Source organism: Myotis davidii, unplaced genomic scaffold, assembly GCF_000327345.1.
Source record: "Myotis davidii unplaced genomic scaffold, ASM32734v1 scaffold207, whole genome shotgun sequence".
Classification (NCBI taxonomy): Eukaryota; Metazoa; Chordata; class Mammalia; order Chiroptera; family Vespertilionidae; genus Myotis; species Myotis davidii.
Genome location: NW_006298349.1, coordinates 226,232 through 227,045, shown reverse-complemented (window position 1 = coordinate 227,045; position 814 = coordinate 226,232). Strand labels below are relative to the sequence as shown.

The 814-nt window shown below is 67.2% G+C and overlaps 1 long non-coding RNA gene across 1 annotated transcript in view; it reads left to right on the top strand.

Annotated features, from left to right (window-relative positions):
- The window catches only part of LOC107184703, a 10,008-nt gene extending 9,194 nt beyond the window's left edge, over positions 1 to 814 (top strand). The window contains exon 3 of the long non-coding RNA XR_001515602.1: positions 804 to 814. This is a non-coding gene — a long non-coding RNA (uncharacterized LOC107184703). The remainder of the gene's footprint in view (positions 1 to 803) is intronic.

Below are 814 nucleotides of genomic sequence, written 5' to 3'. Positions count from 1 at the left end.
TCCCTCCGGCCCGGCCCGGCCCCACTTCGGCCCGGGGCCTCCCTGCACCCCGATGCAGGCCTCGGTTCTGCACCCAGGCCCAGGCTCCGGCAGGATCGCCTCTTACACCCCCACACCCGCTGCAGGTCGGGAACGTCACTCCGACCTTCTTTAGACGGAACTGCCCCGACAGGAACTGCCTCAGCCTGGGCGCCCCAGCTCCTGCGCCAGCCCCGTCCGCGCCTGGGTCCAGGGCTGTGTCCAGGCTGATCTGACGGCTGTCCCTCGGGCGCCAGCGGGGCTCCCTGCTGACGATCTCACTGTACTGTTGCGCCCTTCCCCATCTCCCCCCCCACCCCCCAGGGCTGCCCTGACCATACGCCAGCCAGAACGCCCATCCTCTGCCCCACTCTCGCCATCCGTGTAGGACCCACTGCCCCGTCCCTGGCCATCTTGCGTCCTGTCCTGCATCCCTGTGCCCTGGGAGCCTCTCCTGGGTCCCCAGCCTCCCTGACCACAACCCCCTCCTCCCCGTGCCGTGCATGCTTCTCTGCATGGGGAGCTCCCCTCCACCCCAGGCCCCAGGATCTCTAGAGCTGGCTGCTGCCAGCCCAGCCCCTGCTGTCTGGGGTGCTGGGCAGCTGCCAGCCCAGGGTGTTGGCTGTGCAGTGGGCTTGCTCTTGTCTTCTCCAAGGAGCCGGCTTCCTGGAAAGTTTTGGGAGGTGGTGACTGCCGTGGCAGCAGGATTTGTCGTGTATGTGTGTGTGTGTGTGTGTGTGGGGGGGGTGAGCTGGAGGGTGAGAGGGGGATTTTTCTGCAGGAAGAGGAACGTCTG